The following is a 20,701-nucleotide window of genomic DNA, read 5'->3' on the forward strand; positions in this document are numbered from 1 at the left end:
TCTCCTGTAGGTGTTAATTAGAGTCTGAACTCAGGTGTTAACTCGGCCTCCTCGTACTGCGGCTCGCCGTAATTACCACACCGCTTCCTGCCTCGACCACAGCTGTAATTATTGAATTAGTATAAAAGTTCAAGCTTGCTCAGATTTCAGATCCTTATTAAGCTTACTGATGAAATATTAATCCTGGGGTCGGTGTGTGTTTCCCATGTTTGCCTCACACACACACACACACACACGACAAAAAGGTGTGTGTGTGTGTGTGTGTGTGTGTTTGTGTTTCTGACTGACTGAATGAACAGCCTGGATTTCACCTGGAGAAAGGAATTCATGTTAAGCCCCCCCCCCACCCCCCCTTTTTACCTTCTGAAGATGAAGCAACAGGTGTTGTCCACACATCACATGAGTAAACACAGAATCGTTTTTATTCTAAGTCAAAAGACAGCTTTTAGCTTCTTTTTTTTCAGCACACTGGCGGTGTCTTTCAAGGCTTAATGAACATGCTAAATCCGACTTGATGGCAGAATTTATTCTCCTTTAAATGTTCATCCTTTTCCACAATAATGCTGGCAAATACTGCATTCATACCAGGATCCTTAAGGGACAAAACACTTTTTTTCCAGTGTACTCAAATTTCTAAACTGCAAATTAGCTCACCAATGTCCATGTGACTGAAAGTGTACTTGAAGTATCAAAATTAAGCAATTACAAACAATATCCTCCCTAACACCTAGCGCAGGCCTGCACTTCTCTGCAATTCACACCACAGGAACAACTGTATGCTTTTTATAACTCTAAGACGTGAGCTCTGCTCTAACACCATACGCTTCTTTATTCATTTAAAATAAATAACTACACTCCTTTAAAAAAAAAAAAAAAAAATGCTCAGAACTGCTTTTAAATGAGTGATAGTGAAAGTGAATCATTTTCAGTTTTATGGATAACAATGCAACAGATGAGGGCATGAACTACAAACATTCTGAATGAACAAATCCATGTTGTGAGCTAATGTCTGGGAAAAATCAAACAAATCAAAACTCTCAAAGTTCAGTTCAGTGAAATGGCTAGTTTGAAAGAATCAAATAACTTAAATGAGTCATTTTAAGTGACTTGATTCTTTCAATCTAGCCGTTTAAGCGAATCAAACGTTTGAAAATTGATTCATGAGTCACCTTAAGTGTCTTATTTCTTTCATTTGATCTTTGAGAGTCTTGATTCAATGGTCATATTACCTGATTTATTTCCTTCAAACTAGCTATTTGAGCAAATAGAACTTTGAGAGTTTGATTTATGAATCATCTTAAGTGAGTTCATTCTTTTGTACTAGCCATTTAAGTGAATTGAGATTTTTGAGAGCCTTAATTCATTTGACTCAATAATATTGCAGAGTTCAAGACCAAGTTGGATTGTCCAAGCTGCAATTCCATGACACTTGAGGAACATGTTTATATTCTTTACTGTGTCTGTATAAAAGACTTAGCAACTATTCTCTAGCTGGTTAAATCATTAACAGCAGTCATTAGCTAGGTTATGTTTGCAATCCATATTTCACAGGTGCCTAGAAACAGTGTTCTCATAAATTAAAGTGTGTCATCACCAGTAGTCACGGCACACATTGCACATGCAAAATGAAAGATTTAAAAATGAAATGTATATCAGGTGACAGATATGTTATATAGTGTTTTTTTTTTTTTAATTATATATAGCTTAAAAAAAAAATTCCAGTTAACTTCAGTGTCATTTAAAGTAATGTATTCCTTCATGAACTGCCCATTATTAGTTTATTTTTCTCACAATGTAGTCATAAAGTAAAGCTCTTTATTCAACAAATTGTTTTTACTATACATTGTTGTAGCCACAAAAAAAAAAAAAGTCGAAGCATGACTCTTTCTTTTCTGTCGAGATGAATTCCCGGTCAATAAACGCGACATAACTGACAAACATTCTCGGCTGATGATGACGTTTCTTAGCAGCTATTTTTATGAACGAGATTTAATGTGTGCTCGTGTGTGTTTACACTTGACTGGAGCCCAAACCTGTCCGTCAAGAACCAGTCTGGGCGTACTGAGGGCGCGAGATGTATATTTGGCTGAGAATCATGGGAATCGACGCAGGCTCCTGATACCAGTGACGTGGTTCCTGTGACACCTTGGGAAACAATGTGGGTGTGTGGGTCTTGTATGCCAGCTTAGCCCACAGCATGTGTTGTCTAACAGCAATCTTTGGGATGAATCTGGGTTAGAGGTCCTGTTTCATCAGTGCATTTTAATCTAACAGTCTAATAGAATAAATGCAAAATCTGAGGTCAAGAAACAGTCCAAGGTAAAAGGTCAGCTATATTGCATTACATGGAATCAAAAATTAGAGTGAACAAGGAAGTCATATGGCTTAAAAGTGACCAAAAACATTCTAAATGAAGGAGTATAAATATGCAGAATCTAGAAATTGGTGATTTACTGTCCCTTCACCCACTTCTAAAATAAATAAAGAAATTAGACTATATGTGAGAGATTTTATATTTTTTCCACACACTTTAATATTCCATACACTTCACTATTCCATAAATTTCAGTATTTAATATACTTCAGTATTCTCTATATTACAGTATTCTATGAATTCCAGTGTTTCATACACTTCAGTGTTCCATACATTTCAGTATAGTGTAAACTTCAATATTCTGTAAACAAACGTCAGTATTCCATATACTTCCATACACTGCAGTATTCCATAAACTATGGTATTATACACACTTCAGTACTCCATTCACATCCATACATTGCAGTATTCAATACACTGCAGTATTCCTCCCAATTCAGTATTCAATACACTGCAGTATTCCATAAACATCAGTGTTCCCTACACTGCAATATTCTTTACTCTGTCGTATTCTGTACACTTTGGTATTCTGGAAATTTCAGTATTCTTCAGTATTGCATACACTTAAGTATTCCATAAACTTCAGTGTTTAATACACTTCAGTATTCCATAAATTTCAATGTTTCATCAGGGAACAGTTCAAGGTCAAAGGTGGGCTATAGTACAATGGAGGGAACTGAATGGAGCAAGGGGGAAGTCAAATGGCTAGACGATGATTCTAGGAAACTTCAGAATTACTAAAGAATTATATAAATATGATTTACCATTCCCTTCATCCACTTCTAAAATAAATAAAGGCATTTTTTTCCCAACCTCAAACAGTTGAGGGGGGGAGTAGGAAGTTCAGATTCAGAAAATACTGAGCCCTCAGTTGTCTTGAATGCATCATTTGTCTCAAATTACTCAGCTTACTTCACATACTTTGAAACCAGAAACCTTCAGAGAACCTGTACAATTTGGAAATTGGAATTCTTAAATCTAATCTTGGGATCTGTGATCTAACCCGTAACAAATAAAGCTTGTATTTAAATACATTTTTGAAAAATTACCTATCACAGACCACTCAAACCATCCTTTCTTTGCCATATATTTAGTCGGACCTCTGAAACCAGAAATAATGACATAAAACCACTTTCCTTTTTTTATGAAGTACAAATGCATACAGTATGTTTCTTTCAGCTGGGACAGCATGAAGTGAAATAAATTTTTTAGCATTTTGCTTAATATCTAATATAATAAAACAGCATTGTTTATAACCATTCTATTTAATGCAGGAGTGCAGTTTTCTGTTTACTACTGCAATTCAGTACATTTCAGTATTCTCTTAAGTATTAGTTAAGTACACCAGGCACTTCACCATGTATGTTCTGTATCCTTCAGTGTTCCTCATACTTTAGTATTCAGTAACACTGCAATATTCAGTACACTTCAGAATTGTTTGACTTTTATAGCATACAGCTGTGGATGAGTAAGAATTTATAATCACACTATCTGGTATCACCCAGAAGAGGATAGGTTCTATTTTGAGTTTGGTTTGTCACAAAGGTTCTTTCTCATGTCATCTCAGGGAGTTTTTACTTGCCACTGTCGCCTCAGGCTTGCTCATTAGGGCTCTAAATCCATATCTGTATTTCTGTAAAGGTGCTTTGTAAGACTGACCATTGTTAAAAGTGCTATATATAAATAACATTTAATTGAATTGAATTCAGTATTCTGCACATTTCAGTATTCTGAACATTTCAGTATTGTGCACATTTCAGTAATCCCTAAATTTCAGTGGTCTGTACATTTCAGTTTTCCCTAAACTTCAGCATTGTGCAAACTTGATTCTGTACACTTCAATATTCAGTACATTTGTATTTTTCCCAGTAATACAACAGTAAAATAGTACATTACAAAAATATTGAATTCGTTGTCATGTATTAATTATAACTTGGTGTCATTCTTATTTAATCCTTTTTCCATTAGAATTGTTTATGACTAAACAAATGCTATTATTTACAAATCTCAGCAGATTGTGACAGAATCTCTACAGGACATGAAAATACCAGGTGCTAATGCAGCAGGTGGAAAAACTTTCTGCCTTGTTTGATTAAACATTCACATCAGCATATAAGTTTACTTTTCCTGTAACTCCAAATATAAGGAAGTGTGTTAACCAATAGAGTTGGGGTACTTGATCCTGGGCTTGGACTTGAATCCAATTATGAAGGAACTCGGACTTGTCATGCACTTGGGTAAATTTGTACTTGAACTTGACACGGACTCTGACATTTTGGACTTGGAAATTTACAGTCGTACAGTCGAGTCCGCATCATGTGTAACATGAAAAGAAAGATAAAAAATAAATAACAACATAAATTAAGATAACAAGCAGGAGTGTAGATTGTGAACAGGCAACTGCTTGGGGCCACAGGCCATTAGAGGGCCCCTGGGGCTGACAAACTTTACTCCACAGCAATGTCTAAAAATGTGGCAGCTGCAGTGACAGTGGATGACTTGTAATAACATGACAGTCAAAAACCTCCTGAAAGGGGGCCCAGGCCATTACCATCAATTTTTTTGGTCGTAATATTTTCAGAAAACACTATCAATGAAAGAAAATGAAGAGGACTTTTCCATCAGGAAGTGAAAAAGAAAGCGAAAAAAGAGAATGAGGAAAAAAAGAAAGCAAGACAGTGGTAAGATGATGATGATGATTGTTTGTTTAAGTATAACAGGAAATAACCGAATGCTGTTATGTAGATATGGAGGACATAGTGACAGCATTTGCACTAGCCAAGGCCCATTTTTGATAGGAAACTAGTTGAGGTGCTGATGACAGGAAATAAAAGAAGAAGAAGAAGTTTTATTTATATAGCGTCTTTCCAAAGCTCAAGGTCACTTTACATAGTATATATCAAATACATAAGATACATTCAAATACATACAAATACATACAACACAAATGTAATATGGACATTTTTTTTGAAATACATTTCAAGCAGATACGTTAAAAATATTAAATGGCAATGGCAACATGTAATAGTGGTATTTTTTGTTATATTTTTGTTGCCATTGGTTTGTGAAGGTTAAAATATTAATTTAACAGCTCAGTGTTGAGTTTACAATTGCAATTTCAAATCTTTTTTCAATTTAATTACTTTCTGGACTTGGCCGGACTCGACTGGGACTCGGTCATTAAGGACTCGGACTTGGGTCCAACTCGGCCCCTTTTGGACTTGGACACGATTGGTTAAGGACTTGGTCTTGACTTGAACTCTTCAAAGGTGAACTTGGACCCAACACTAGTAACGAAATTCAAATACATTCAGAGGCATGATATTTGTTTGTGTGTTTTCTTCAGAAAGTTTGCCAGAAAGGTTTACAGAGCATTTGGTTGAGACTAGTCAAGTCAAGTCAAATGAAGTGGGTTTTTATTGTCATTCCTCTATATAGCTCCTATGCATTCGTATACAATGAAATGGTGTTTCTTCAGGTCCATGGTGCAACACAGAACAGTACGCAAGACTAGATAAAGTGCAAATACACAAAAGTGTGAGATGAGTGCAAAACAATAAATACACAGAACAAAACAATAAATACACAAGACAGTAAATACATAGGATAATAGATACACAGAACATGGATTGTAATTGTAAACATGGACCATCCGCTGTAAGGTCTTGCGTTCGGAGGCTGTGCTGTTCCCGTATCATACAGTGAAGACAGCTGGTCAGGATGCTCTCTATCATCCCTCTGTAGAAGGAGGTGAGGATGGGAGGGGAAGCTTGGCTCTCTAGGAAGTGGACGTGCTGCTGGGCCTTCTTGACTAGGCAGGTGGTGTTGAGAGTCCAGGAGTGGTCCTCAGTCATGTGCACACCAAGAAACTTGGAGCTTTTGACTTTCTCCACAGTTGTTCAATTGATGAGTAGTGAGTGGTCCGCTTCGGTTCTCCTGAAGTCGACAATCATCTCTTTAGTCTTATCAACATCAAGAGATAGATTGTTGTCTCTACACCATTCTGCAAGCTGGTTCACCTCCTCCCTGTACGCTGACTCATCATTGTTGCTGATGAAGCCCACAACTGTAGTGTCATCAGCAAACTTGATGATGTGATTAGAACTGAACTTTGCAGCACAGTCATGAGTCAGCAAGTCAGCAAGACTAGAGGTGTGCATAGGGACTGGGATCCTGCAGAAGGGAACCTTTCACCTTAAAAGAGCTTTTTACTTTTATACAGGCACAAACAAGTGGCTAGATGTGAAACTTGTGGAAAAAAGAAGATACATACATTAAATATGCACATTAACAGGAATGTGCTGTGATGCATGATGCATTAACAACATTCCTTATCCTTAGAAGCTGCCTAGTCAGGGCCATGCTGGTTTAAATTAGACCACTAGTTTGTTTATATTTTGGGAAATAAAACCAACTAAACACATTAGAAAATATTGCAGACAAACAAAAAAAAACAAAGAAAAATAATAACTGTGTGAGGGGAATTAATAAAACAATCCCATGCAAATTTTTATTTGAAACCAGTGTTGGTTAAGTTACTCAAAAAAAAGTAATCCACTAAAGATTACTAATTACTACTGTAAAATTGTAATTTGTAACGTAGTTTTATTGACATCAATAACTGTAATCAAATTACATAAATTTAAAATGTAATGCATTGCATTACTGCATTATCAGAAAAAGTAATTAGAATACAGTAACCTATTACTTTGTAGTGCGTTATACCCAACTCTGGTTGAGACCTGTCTGAACCGGAGTGATGTAACTGAGGTTGAGAAACACAAACACACACCACGCTGACACTGTTCACATTTCTAAAAACATTTTTAAAAAAGTTACAGTTTAGGCCGCATCCATTTGAATTTAAAGCTGTATCCAGGTACAGGTAATGGTATTGCATTAAATTTGTAGTGTTCACTGGATGAACAGCTACAGGAACTTTTACAACAGAAAGGCATATGATAAATTATCCGTGTGTGTGTAGTTTCTATATATTTTTTTCAGATAGCCTTTAAGAATGCCTTTGACAAAAGAAGAACATTGAAATCATTCTCAATGCTGGATCGGGAAGCTGTCCCAAGGTTGTGATGGACTTTACCAGAAAACATGGCAAGCACATCACACACGACATTGTTGCCAAACTTATTAACAAATTCAAAAAGGCTGGAAGTATTGAGGACCAATCGAGACATCGCCCTCCACAAACATCCACTCATGAAAGCACACCCGACGTGGTGCTGGCAAACATAGTTCCATTTGTTGGGAAACCCTGTAGTGTAATGGATAAAATAGTTACTATATTGTAATATTTATAATAAAGTTATATAATGGTTACTTTAAATAGCGAATGCTGGTTAAATAGCCTCTATGTAAACATAGTAGTGATAAGCGGGAAAAGGTAATATCTGTAGAATGAAGGGGAAAGGGGAAATGACTAAATAGCTAATATAGGCACAAAATCAATGATATTACAAAAATAATAGAGTGAAAACACAAAAAAGTGACAAATTAACCATTTAGGAGCATGGGAATTAAGATGGTAAGAATTCAGGGTGAAGGAGAACATTGTACACTGTACATGTAACATTGCACAAAAAAAACAGAACATGTGACGGACAAACAGAGAAAAATAGTACTGAATGTGTGAGAGATTAAGAAGATGCAGTAGATATGTGGATTTTTAGCCATAAATGTGACAAAAGGTTATGTTATAAGATGTTATGACACTTGCTTTATGTTACCTAGCTAAATGCAAGCAAAGCAAAAGGTTAAACAAGAAAGACAAATTTTCACAGCCTTCTTTGATATATTTACCAATATTTACCAAGATTGCCAATATTAGTGGAGGGAACTGTAAATTGATATAAAAATCTTTGATATGCTGAAGTTTTCTGTAAGGAGATGTTTATTTATCACTTATGGAAGGAGTCTCCAGTGTCAGCATTTTGTAACAGTCAGTTGTCAGTTTTCTTGGTAACATTACAAGCTGCATTTTGTTCTTATTAAGTTGTCTTCAAGAAAGAGAAAAAAAGAGAGTCTAGTGAGGGGTAGCTGCTTTAACGTAAGAATAGGTTCTAGCATGCTTCATGGACATTCAGCAACATTGACTGCAACTATAATTGGAAAAAAAACTTCAAAGTGTCATTCTTTAATAACCGCAACCGTTGGTAAATTGCTGTGGTATAAAAGAAATAAAACATGCTGTTAAAGGTGTGGTAACAATAACTCCACTTCATAATACCACTCCGTCACTACTTAATTAATCAACACCTTCTGACCAATCAGAATCAAGAATTCAACAGTGCTGTTGTATAATAGGTAAAATGCTAGTAAAGACTGCATTTCATAAGAACCTAACCATACACACACGCACGCATGCGCGCGCGCACACACGCACACACACATACACACACACACACACACACATACACACACACACACACACACACACACAAATACTTCCTGTCTGGCTGGTCAGGGTGTTGTTGCATGCAGTGACATGCTCATGCACCTTGTGCCTGTCATGTACCTGGTATAAACCCTTTAGTGCTGTCACACTCACTGCTGCAGAGTTTTGTCTTTTTTCCACATAAGACTGTGAGATTAAGGTTTGAGTATGTCTCTCATGTAAACCTAGAGCTCAGCCTTTATACTCAGAGACAGTGCTAGAAAGAATAACATTTACAAAACTACACATGTGCTGATAATTTTATCAGTTCTGTGTTTCCAAGCTTTTCAGTGTTTTCTTGGTCATGGTGGACAGAGTTCCCTAACAAGCAGGCATATCCTGATAATCGGGTATCAACTTCACCACATCAATGATTACACAAGTTTTTTTTTTCAATATATATGTGGAGTACCCATCGTAAGTCTGTGTGAATGAGCTGTTACTATAGAAAGATGTATTAGAATACTGAACTGTATGTATTCAAAAAAAACTTTTTGGCAAAACCAGGTACTTCTGACTAATAGCATCCCTATGGTGAAGCAGGGTGGTGGCAGCATGGAGGTGTTTCTCAGCGGCAGGGATGAGGAGATGGGTTAGAATTGAGGGAAGGATGCAGCTATATATAGAGAGATCCTTGAAGGTAACCTGCACTATAATGCATACAACCTGAAGTGGATTCAGCACTCTAAGTCTGAATGTCCTTGAGTCGCCCAGCCAAAGCCCAGACCTGAACCCCATAAAACATCCACAGACAGACCTGAATATGGCGATTCACAGACACTCCCCATCCAATCTGATTAATTTTAAGAGGATCTGCCAAGAAGAACGGGAGAAACTATCTAAATCCAGATGTAGAGACTTGCCTAAAAAGACTCAAAATCTGGAATTGTTGTCAAATAAGCTTCTACAAAGTACTGAATAAAGGTTCCGAATACTTAAACCTATAGCACAATAAATTGAAAGGGTGCAAATAGTTCCTGAACCCACTGTACATGTTTCTAATTCACTATCACACTTTAATTAAAAAAAAGAAAGAAGTGCTTTATGTATTTTGACTTATGAACTTTTGCACTGAGGTGAATTGTCACCACCCAAACACATTTTTACTGCATTAGCATAACTGTTGTAATTGCACGGGAAATCCTGCATCATTAAAAGTTCACTCTAATAAACACACACTTCCTTTCCACGTGTTACCTAAAGGCATTTACACAGAACACTGCTCTGCTACTGTCTGCAAAAACAAAAAACTGTCACCAAGGAAGTTCACACACACACACACACACACACACACACACACACACATATATATATATAAAATATATGTACACACACATACATACGTATATACACACATGCAATTAAAAGATTAGGTGTCATGGCAGAGACGGGAATGTGCCTTGACACACTCATGGATCAATGCCCACCCCGAGGATGTTTGTTATCAGTGACAGGTTATGGAGGTTAAGGTGAGAAGAAGTGTGCGTGTGGGCCAGCAGTTGGTTAATCCTTGCACTCACACATACGCACGCGAAGCCTCGTGGGACGGGGACGCGCCCTGCCCTCACATTCTACGTGTTTCGATATGCTCGACGTGGGAGGATGACGTGAAGAAACTTTTGAGATTTGATTGATGAGGCACCAAGAATGGAGGCTCAAAGGTTTTAGTACTGAAAAAGTGACAAGAAGGTTGTGAGTTCGAATCCCTGAGCTGCTGGACCTTGAACCACTCAGCTCTATCTTTGGACTGGATTCTGTACTGAACAATCCAGTAAATTCACAATATCATAATTGTATAAGACAGTATCATAGTTTCCAATACACAATATTTGTACAGCAGTGTAAGGGTTCAGATACCTGCTTAGAGGAACTGCTAGAAGACTATTAAAAGAAATAATTTGTTATAAAGCAGCAGTTCAAATATAATATATTTACAGGGAATTTAATGAATATTTGTCATTATGAGATATAATAAAATCATACTGAAAATTACTGGACATTTTTACTAGTGTCATGTCTGAAATAGTCTTATTGCATCAGCAGATATTTTGCTGATTTCTAGAAATCAATGCTTGAAATAAGCAAAATGATATGCCAATGTGAGAGTTGTAATTATTTACACATTTTGTGTAAATTTTAAAATTTAACCTTATGTATTTATTTATTTATTTATTTATTTATATTTACTTATAATCCCCTCTGAAAGTATTGTAACAGCAAGGCCAATTCTATTTTTTTGCTATACATCTGAAATGTTTGGGTTTGAGATCAAATGATGAATATGAGATGATTGATCAGAATTTTCTCATATTTACATTTAAATGTGTTATGCAACTTAATACATGGCACCTTTTGTTTGAACCCACCCATTTTTTCAAGTGATCAAAAATATTACAACATGTGACAGATAGGTGTTTCTTGCTGCCCAGTTATGCCCTATTAAATGGATTGTTTAAATAATTAATAGCTCTGAAAGTCTACTCATGGTTTGAGTCCTAGGCTTTTCCTGTGAAGTCTGCATTTGTTAAAGAATAAACCAATATGAAGACCCGAGAGCTGTCTATGGGAGAAAAGCATGCCATTTTGAAGCTGAGAAAAGCCTGAAAATCTAATACAACTATGTAAAATATCCTGAAAAGAAAGAAACCACTGGAAAAGGAAAAGAATAGCAGTCAAGGAAAACAACAGCAGTTGATGACAGAAACACTGAGTTGAGAGCTGTGAAGAAAACCCCCAAAAGAACAGTTAGTGACATCATCAACAACCTTCACAGGGCAAGGGTGAAGGTATCACAATCCACCATTCAAAGAAGACTTCAAGTGAAGAAATATAGAAAAGATGTAAACCCCTCATGAGCAATAAGAATCAGAAGGACAGACTGGAATTTGCAAAGACATACAGAGATGAAAGACAAAAGTTTTGGAACCAAGATTAATCTCTATCAAAGAGATGGAAATGACAAAGTGTGGAAAAAGAATGCATCTGTCATGATCCAAAACATAAAACCTCATCAGTCAAGCATGGTGGAGGTAGTGTCATGGCTTGTGATGGCATAGCTGCTTGTGGAATGGGCTCACAGCAGAATGGATGGTAGCAGTAGAATGAATTCAGAAGTCTACAGAAACAATCTGTTTCCCAATTTACAGAGAAATGCATCCAAACTAATCAGGAGCACTTCATCATACAGCAAGACAATGATCCAAAACACACTGCCAACACAACAAAGGACTTCATCGGGGGAAAATGTGGAAGGTTTATACTTGCCAAGTCAATCACCAGACCTTAACCCAGTTGAGCAGCATACTCCCCAAGAAACCGCCAAAAACAACATGTGAAATAAGCTGCAGTAAAGGCCTGGAAAAGCAACCCAAAAGAAGAATGCAACAGTTTGGTGATGTCAGTGGTCACTGGCTTGATGCAGTTATTGCAAGCAAGGGATATGCAACCAAATAATTTTATATCCTTCAATTTACTTTAAGAATATCTGTGCCTGTACTTTTGCTCAGCTAAAAATTGGGTGGTCTGCCACCAAAGGTGAGATGTTTTAAGTTGTTTAACACATCTAGAGGTAAATATGAGGAAATGAAAGCTGAAATTTTGTTGTCTTATTCTCAAACCGAAATGTCTTCAATGTATGGTGAAAACAACTGAATTGAATAGAATTGGCCTTGAAGGGGACTGTATGTCATAAGTCTACACACAATAGCCCATAATTCTAAATTGAAATCATTATAATTCGCTAAATTATTTACAATAAAAACAAAACAATTCTTATTACATAAATATTTTGCTCCTGTTGCTGTGAAATCTCTAAATTAGTTCTGCTGCAACCAGTTCCCATTAGAAGACACATATTAGAAGGAACATCTGTTCCTGGAAGAACCCAGAGTTTGTTAGAGAACATATCTAAACAAACAGCATCATGAAGACCTAAAAGCTAAATTTAAAAAAAATCAAACAGCCTTGGACAAAGTTCTGGTAAAGTATCCATCAGGGATTTGATGAAAAGGAAAAAAAATCACAAACTTTGAACATCTTGCCGAGAGTCATTAAATAAATTTTTAAAGAATAAAATATGTATATCACAACAGCAACTCTGTCTATAGTAGGCTGTCCATCAAAAGTCAGTAAGCAGGTAAAGAGGGGATTAGTAAGAGAAGCAACCAAGAGGCCAAGTGGAACTCTGAAGGACCCGGAGAGATCCTACACAATGCCAAGAAAGGCATTGGATAAAATAAATAAATAAATAAAATATCCCTCATTTGCCACTAGGCATGTTGTAGAATTTCTCTGGTCTGGTGAGACCAAAATGTTTGGTAGAAAACCAACACTGCTCATCACCCTGAGAACACCATTCCCACTGTGAAGCATGATGGTGGCAGCATTGTCATGGGGAAGCTGTTTATCAGTAGGAACAGGGGAAATTGTTAGGGCTAACAGTGAGATAGATGATGAAATCAAATACAGGGCAATCCTAGAAGAAATCCTGATCCAGTCACAAGACTTCAGAATTGGGAGGAACTTCACAGTATTGTAAGTGTATGAGAAATATAGTATGAGTGTGTGAGAAATGTTTGACATGTACCATCTCATCTCACGTAGCATGTCAATTTTTAATGCAACAATCAAGCACACTTGTAATTTATATTCTAATGCTTTGTGTGATAGCATTTTGCCCAGTCAACTCATTGGCCTTGTGCTTGTCTCTCATCATGCACCACTGCTCCCATATTGGATTGATGCTGTCAATTATTCATACGGATGTATTTTGAAAGCTCTGACTGACCCAATCGGTGTCAAATTCAAAATTTGTTCCTTTTGCATTATTGATGTTGCTGCAGCCATTGACGGTAATAAGATAAACTTCTCCGCTCAACTCGAGCACAGAGGAATAGACCAGATAAAACCACAAAGTGTTTTACAGCTTACTAGAAGTTGCAAACCTCTGTGTCTATTATTAACTTAGTTTATATACACAATGCATAGACACATAACTATAATAAGTCAAAAGTAATCTAGAAATGACACCTTTTTCAGACCTGAATACACTGAAAACTATTTGTAGCAGCTTAAAATTTCTCAAAATATGTGGATCAAATGCACAGTATAAAAGTTTTGTTGGTGTTGTTCTAATTTTAAACATCTCAGTGTCAGTGCAAAATTGTGAAACAGTCAATTAAAAAAACAAACAAACAAAAAAAACAAAACAAAACAAAAAAAACACTGACCCTAATGAAGTCTCTAAGACAGTTAACACACACTGTGTGAGAAAAGATCAACGTTAATGTCTAACCGAACATCCGTAAGTTACAGCTTTACCTCTGACTGTACAACGTGCTGACTCTGGAGACTCCTTTCACAAATGTTAAATAAATACATTTTTAAAAAATAATATTAAGTTTAAAAATCTACTTACAAAAAAGAACAGAATTATACAATTTTTACGTGGAGCATTCGTAGGACATGTTCCTGTGAATGAGCTGTTACTAAATAACATATTAGAACAAGCACATTAATATAAACCTGTGATTTGCAGCTGCATTAATGTCAGAGCTGTTGTTATAAAAAAACTAATCAACACCTTCTGACCAATCAGAATCCAGAGTTCAACAGTGTTGTGGTGCATTTCAACAACTGCACAGTCCTGTAGGTTTATTCTGTACAACATCAAGAAAATCTCACCGAACAGGCTACACAGCTACTAGTTCAGGCTCTCATCATATCAAAACTGGACTACTGCAATGCACTACTCTCAGGCCTCCCAGCCAGCTCCATCAAACCCCTTCAGATGATTCAGAATGCAGCAGCACGCCTCATATTCAACCAGCCCAAGAGAACCCATGTCACACCCCTCTTCATCTCCCTCCACTGGCTTCCTGTAGCCGCCCGTATTAAATTCAAGGCCTTGTTGCTCACGTACAAGACCTTGTCTGGAACAGCACCCTCCTACCTCAACTCTCTCCTGAAGGCTTACGTTCCCTCACGCAATCTGCGATCAATCAACGATCGATGCTTAGTAGTACCTACTCAGCATGGCTCAAAGTCCCTTTCAAGAACCTTCACACTAACTGTCCCTCAGTGGTGGAATGAACTTCCAACCTCAATCCTGACCGCAAAATCTGTCACCATCTTCAAAATACAACTAAAGACCCACCTCTTCTATGAACACGTAACCAACCCCTAAAAAAAAACAAAAAAAACCCCCACAAAACACCCTACTCTGGCACTTACACCTCTACTCTGCGCACTTTGCTTCTTCTAGAACTCAATTAATGGATCTTGTATGGTAGCACTACTTGTATTGATCTCTGCTTGATATATCGCTTTGCGTGTATTTTCTCATTTGTAAGTCACTTTGGATAAAAGCGTCTGCTAAATGAATAAATGTAAATGTAAATGTAATATAAATGGAACTGATAAACTGGTCATTATGTGTGTGAAGCTGAATTTAAGAATGAACCTCTGTGTAGTTCCACAAAAGTTCTAGAGAAAGTTTCCAGAAGTTGTTCAAGAAAAAATGTTTCTAAAGCTGTAAGAGAGACCAGGTGATACATGAGTGTACACTATATATATGGAATATTTACACTCTGTCACCATATACGTTCTATTTTCGAAATTATTTTAAACATGTCTGCACGGAACTGGTTGCTGCTGGCTGGAGGCCATGACATGGAATAAAGATGTGTTGAACTGACTGCTAGTGCATGCGCGCGTGCACACACACACACACACACACACACACACACGTATAACCTGTTGGGGTCAGTGATAAAGTACAGCACTGGATTTTTCATCTATCAGGATCATGACATCATCATATTAGCTATTGTTTAAGGAATTACACCAATAAACAAAACCCTTAAATATATAAACATTTAAGATGTTTTAAAATATGGAAAAACATTTTTAAAAAATATATAAAAATCAAATAAAATAATGGAACTAGATAAACTGCATGGTACCTACTGCGAAGTCACAACAACAAAACTGATATGCAAAATATAGGTTTCTTGCTACATTTTTAATACTGAGCCACAAACTGAGTATTTTCTTTAAGTGTCAATACTATCAATATATAATTTATATTACATAGCCACCATATATTGTGTGTGTGTGTGTGTGTGTGTATATATATATATATATATATATATATATATATATATATATATATATATATATATATATATAATAATTATTATTATTAACCAGTAAATATTATATACCAAATTAGCTAGCTATCAAACTAGGTATCAAGCTAGGTAGTTAACAGATACTGTAACTAAGAAGATGAATATTAAGTATAAGTATTTGAAAGCTGTCTTGGATATCCCGGAGGCTACTCTGGACTACAGCTCCCAGCAGCGACTGCACTACATCACAGTCACATGACCACCTGCACCTGAAGCACATTCTAGTTAACGAGCACTATATAGCCACAGTTTGCGCTGCACTTTTGTCTTGCATTAATTGTCTCACCATGCCACTGCTCTGGTCTTTATGTTATGTTATGTTATGTTTATTCTCTGTCCTAATGTTTTACCACATGTTCATAGCATAGTTTGTTTTGGTTATTATTAAAAATTTTATCTGCACTTGCATCCATCTCTGCCTCTTGTCCAGCTTGGGGTTTGCCAGGCTCAAAAAGTACATTTGGCAGTGAACATGAACTGTCTCGGGTTGCCACACAATCCATAATTCAGGTCCAGGAGGTCTATGTCAGTCCACTGGGGAAACTGGACTGACATGAATGGTGGCCAGACATTCCTATGTACGCTGGTGTGATGCTCTCCACGCTCTCCTGCTGCTTCCATGTTGTGGCAAAGTAATCTGTCATGTAATGAGGGTTAGGACAGATGCAATTGTAGTTAAGAGCTTTAATGAAGAGTATAATATCCAGAGGGCAAGGCAAAAAACATAAACATATCATAAAGGCCGGACCGGACCGGACACAACGGCATGGTGAGACAATTAAAGCAAGACAAAAGTGCAGTGCAAACTGTGGCATATATATATATATATATATATATATATATATATATATATATATATATATATATATATATATATATATATATATATAGTGCTAGTTAACTAGAATGTGATTCAGGTGCAGATGGTCATGTGACCATGATGTAGTGCAGTGGCTGCTGGGAGCTGTAGTCAAGAGTAGCCTCCGGGATATCCATGACAAAAGCATGTTGTATTTTCAAAATTAGCTAGTAAACTTAATAACTAGCAAACTAGATAAGCTATCTTAGTATAAAAACACATGACAGTTCATATTTATGGTTACAAATGCTAAATCTGTAACTATTCAACATATATTTTGGTAAAGTGTCAACAATAGGTGCTTTCTGTTGCATTCACTACAGCTGGGAGCTCGTAATTTTCCAACTTGGAAACTTAGGGGGTTCACACGAATTTAGCCATCTTAAGTCAAAAATAAAATGAATATTCACTGTAATCTGTCTACAAAATCTGGAAATAAAGAGTTGTTTGGTTAGTGCTTAATGTATTTTTAAAGTGTATGTGATCATTCACATCTGAAACAGCATCAATCTTGCCGAAAGCGAATTATCATTTCAGTTATCAATGTATCACCTAGTATTTTGCGATTTCAAATATAAACAGAAACTCAAAAGCCTGCTTAAAAACTTAAATCACGCTGTTATTTCATGTTGCTACTTTTCACTGTGAATGCCGCCATGTTGAAATAACGTCAAGGAACTTGGAGAAGAGCGAGCTCTTGAAAACTCTAAATTTCTGCATAGGAATTATGAGTTGGAGAGTCGGTCAATCAGATCTTCCACATTGGGAAGTGGGAAATCTACCAGTTCCCACTTGGTCATGAACGCAGCATTACCATGTGTATAGCTAAAAAGCAGTTTTGCTTACTTACTAGTCTGCTAATTATGTGGGTCACTATGTATCCAGAGATATGAGTAACTAATTTGCTATCTACAAACATTATTAATTAGTAATAATGCTAATTATGATGATGATGATGATGATGAAGATATTATTATTATTATTATTAGTGTCAGCTTTCCAGGTGAGGCTACATTTCTGCTGTAATCTTTTAATCCCGTCACTCCTACCGGTGTATGTTTGTATTGGCAGTAAAACATTAACGTTTCCCAGCCTGCCTTTGAGACCTGAGGAATCTGGTTCGACTTCACCTGCAGGACGGAGTGTGAGATTGGCATCTGACCTTTCACGCAAACCTGAATTCATGTTTCCCCACTCGGATGACTCTGTCAGTCAAAATAACACATTCCAGAAATATCTGAGAGTGTGTGTAGGTGGGTGGGTGTGTGATGTGGAGGGTGGGGGTCTGATCTCAGTTAGAGATTAAACTCCTCCATGTACCATCAAACGTCTGGAGATGTGACTAAACCTTCTACAATCGGCTCTAAACATCTAGGAACAATAACTGCTAATTGTTTGTTATTTGATATTACAATATATTCTATGTAAAGAATAATACACAATGTGGCATCTAGGGTGGTGTAATGTGGTCTCATGCAAAACAGATTATTTTCATATAACAGCAGGTCCCAAAATGTTTTATTTCTTTTTTACCATAGCAATTTACCAATAATTATAGAATTAGAGCATTATTTAATTACTGTATTAATAATATCAATAATATTATGTATCTATCAATACAGTGCTGGAAAAAGTAACAAAAAATGTGATTATGTTCAAAAATTCCTGTCAGATATCCTGTCAGGTTAGCTCATGCCTGTTTGCTAATTAATTTATGTTAGCCAGCTGGCTAATGTTAGCAGTAACCTCATGTTATCTAGCTGGCCAAGTAGCACTAAATGCTAGCTATGAGTATTAAAATCTTTAATAGTATTTAAAACATCCTGTCAAGTTAGCTCATGCTTGCTGACTAGCATTAGCAGTGAACAAATACTGTCAGGTTATCATATAGTAGCATTAAATGGGGGTCATTCCTATGTTCCCCTGGGCAGTGTTCTGTTAAAACACATTAAGTAAGCTTTTCCAAAGGTTTTATGTAGTCAGGACTCATTTTCCCAGGGCCCTATGAACTTTATTACCTTTTAACTTTAAACGTTTAAATGAATAACAACATACATTAGTTTAAAATCCATCCTTCAATCACAATTGAGATTTATGAAAGTTATGAATTTGGAAAATGAACTAGGTTGCACATGCTGAACCCTCATTTGTGCTGCTCCAAAAATAGCTGTTAGTCTACATTGATACGATTTATACAGTCCAACTCCATGCATGAACAATAGTGAAATGTATACTCTAAACTGAAGAAATGCCATTCTGTAGCCTATAAAACACAGTAAATGCTCATAAAAGGAACAAAATAGTGAAATGTATACTCTAAACTGAAGAAATGCCATACTGTAGCCTATAAAACAAAGTAAATGCTCATCAAAGGAACAAAATGTTACGTGTGAACATGACACAGCTCTTACTTATGCTGAAGCCTATATGCAGCTTTAAATCACCATGTGTTCATAATGTACCATATAAATCTGGGGAACCTAGGACCCTGGGAACATAGCTATGCTCCCCAATAAATGTTGAATAAGATTATTAAAATCTGAGAACATAATTGATAAATCCTGTCAGAAATCCTATCAGGTTAGCACATGGTAGCTTGCTGACTAGCATTAGCAGTGAATAAATCCTGTTAAATTATGTTATATTGTTATATGGCTAATGTTGGCAACTGGCTCATATTAGCTAGCTAATAGTAGCAGTAAATGCTTACTATGAATTATTTTTTAAATCTATGAACATGACTGAAAAATCTGGTCTGGTTAGCCCATGATAGCCTGCTGGCTAACCTTAAAAAAGTTTTAGCCAGCTGGATTAGCCAGCTGGCTAATGCTACCAGTTAGCTCATGTTAAGCTGACTGACTAGCATTAACAGTGAACAAATCCTGTCAGGTTATTTTATATTAGATAGCTTAGATATATTAATATCACCTAAAATGCTTTCAGAAATCGTAGTTAAGCTAATGAAAAAAGAAGGAAGCAGGAAGTTCAGACATGTTTCAGATTTCAGAATTTTGTTTAGTAAAATTTAGACAATAAAAGCAGTTTTGTGTTGTGGACACATTTGCAGTTGAGTGTACGTCCTTCTGCTGTATTACACACGTCTGTGTCACTATGCCACTAATTGGATGTTAAAAATGACATCATTATAAAAGTATGTGACACGTTGAGCTGAGGTGGAACCACAATCCCATAACCAGCATACTGATCTTAATTTTGGTTTGTTTATAAACAAACCAGAAACGTGACAACAGTGACAACAGTGTGTTTCACACTGCAGGACTTCATCATCACACTGTGATGCACTCCAGCACACGACCAGAAGAACACAGGGATTGTCAAGATCACATAACGTGGAGATGTGAAGGAATTGCGTTACATTTCAAATGGTACAAACGGAACCAGGAGAAAGTTTATCATTACAGTCAAGGCAGAAAAGGCATGAAATGTGGTGAACTCAAATATGGAGAAAACACATACAATAATGTTACATCTGAGACAGACAGACAGACAGACAGGGAGACAGATACACAGACTGATCGAGAGAAATACAGATGTATGGAAAGACAGACAGATGGATAGACTGATAGACACAAATCGAAGAAGGGAGAGAGAGACAGAAAGGCAGACAAAGGAACAAATAGAAATAGACCTAAACTGGTAGAGAGACAGATAAAAAAAGACTGAAAGACAAATAGAAAGAGATATACAAAACATACAGATAGACAGATGGGCAGGCTGAGCGAGAGACAGACAGGCAGACAGACATGCAGAAAGAAAATAGAAAGAGAAGGACAGAAAGACATACAAACAAAGAGACAAATAGAAAGAGAG

The sequence above is a fragment of the Ictalurus furcatus genome, chromosome 10 (assembly GCF_023375685.1).
Source record: "Ictalurus furcatus strain D&B chromosome 10, Billie_1.0, whole genome shotgun sequence".
NCBI classification, from domain to species: domain Eukaryota; kingdom Metazoa; phylum Chordata; class Actinopteri; order Siluriformes; family Ictaluridae; genus Ictalurus; species Ictalurus furcatus.